The 2,069-nt window shown below is 41.3% G+C and overlaps 1 pseudogene; it reads right to left on the minus strand.

The window, feature by feature from the left end:
* Window positions 1–215: 215 nt before the first annotated feature.
* Window positions 216–745, minus strand: LOC110214939 (large ribosomal subunit protein eL20 pseudogene; annotated as a pseudogene).
* Window positions 746–2,069: the final 1,324 nt, after the last annotated feature.

Here is a 2,069-nt window from a genome sequence, read left to right on the forward strand (position 1 = left end):
TCTTCTGTTCTCTTCTCATTCCAATCATCTTCAAACTATTGCTAGAACACTCTATATATCTACTTATGTCATTCCTCTGCTCAAAATGCCACAGTGCTCCTCTATTATCTCCTGAGCAAAGTTCAGATTCTTCTTCTTTTTTTGGGGGGGGGATTTCCAATTGAGAAATTTATTTAAACAGATCAAACAAAACAGGTGCCTCCTTGTCTCTGCACTTAGAAGAACGCCTTGGGCCTCTTGGTAGTAAAGCAAGGCTTGTGCTGGCGATGCAGAACTCTGTGGGTCAGAAGGAACTTGATTTTGGAGTCATGAAACTGCTTGACTGCAGGTGGGAGGCACTTGCTGGAAGGAATTTCTTCCACTTTTATGATCTCGATGGAGCGGGCCCGGGCACGGTGACGGGCTCCTATATCTCGGTAGCACTGAGTGATGGCACCAGCAGTGGCAGGTCCCTGTACTCTCTGTCCATGTTGTGGGTTCCTCTCCTGGAATCGTAGCGCAGCCAGATGCCAAAGTTTTTCACCCTAGGAGGAGACTTTGCGAAGACCTGTCCACAGTATACAATTTCTCCAGAAGACTTCTTCATCTTTTTCAGCTGGGAAATGAAGTACCAGAATCGGGACTTTGCTACAACATGGTTAGGAGCAAAGATCCGCATCCGATAAAGAGGCGGCACTGGACTCTTGGGAGTAGGCAGGCAGCGTCCAACTACCTCATATTTTCTCAGGGTGTCCGAGGCCTTCATGGTGCTGTCACCTCACTCCCCGCCAACTTCCAAAAAAGCTAGATTCTTCTGTCTGGCATTTAAGACCCTCCTCAGTCACATGCCACCCTTTGTTTCCAAGTTTATTTCATATACTGCATTTCTATACATACTCTACTCCAGGCAAAATGGACATGTATTGGACTCTCATGCCTCATGCTTTTGTTCAAGTCCCTTTGTATTCATGCTCCTACTTCCCTTTTTTGCCTTAAATCCTTTCACATCCTTAAACTAAACCCAAGTAAAATATCACCTCTTCTAGGGAACCTTCCCTGATCCCCTCTTCCTCTTCCTCCCTGTGGTAATGACTTTGCACTTCAAACTTCATGTAACACTTTTCTTGCACCTCTCCAAATGAATTTGTCTTGTAATATTGTATTTTATATAGCTCTTAATGTTGATGTCTTGGTTGCTGTCTACTACCCTATAAACCTCTTGCAGACAGTAACACTGCATTTTCTAAATTATATACCTCCCCATCTCCTGGAACATCTAACATAGTGTTCTACCCAAAGCATGCATTTAATAATGCATTTGTTGCAAACCTGAAGCATAATAAAGTGTAATTATTATGCTATAGAAACTGATGTTTTAACAGGAGAGATCCAAACAACAGTAATTTACATTCCCATTGAATTTCTGATGTTTACCTAGCTCTGGTTACTATGCCCACTTCAATGGAGCCTAAGATTGTTTTAGGGTATTTTTATTTTGGGGGGTTGTTAAAAATGTTTAGCAAGGTTTCCACATCTCTTTATATCCATATTCATACCATTCACTCCAGCCATCATTCTCAACCTTCTCATCCTTTTATAGAAATCTGGGACTCTGATATTGGGATTAGCCGGGGCACACTGACAGGTGAGCTTTTGTTTTATTTTGCCTATGATCCTGCTTCTGTATCCTCATGTAAGTTCCTGGACCTTTCCAAACAGTATCACCATGTGCACACCCACTGCCTCTCAGTTTTCTAGCATCCCTTTATGTATTATTTCCCCATATTAGAATGTAAACTTTTTAAGGGCAGCACCTGTCTTATTTTTTTTTTTTTGGCATTTGCATTCCCAGAGCTTATCATGGTGCCTGGTGCATAGTAAATGCTTAATAAATACTTTATCATTCATTCATTCATTCATTCATTCATTCATTCATTCATGTAAGCTCTTTGCAGTTAGAGATGGTTTAATTCATTAGATTTTCATCACCAGTACACAGCGTCTAGAATGTATGAGTCTCTTAAAACGGTTGTTGAATTATTTTTTGCTTAACTAGCTGCCACACCACCCTCCTGACTGTTAATGTTGAG

Source organism: Phascolarctos cinereus, unplaced genomic scaffold (assembly GCF_003287225.1).
Source record: "Phascolarctos cinereus isolate Bilbo 61053 unplaced genomic scaffold, phaCin_HiC Scaffold_726;HRSCAF=1367, whole genome shotgun sequence".
In the NCBI taxonomy this organism is placed as follows: domain Eukaryota; kingdom Metazoa; phylum Chordata; class Mammalia; order Diprotodontia; family Phascolarctidae; genus Phascolarctos; species Phascolarctos cinereus.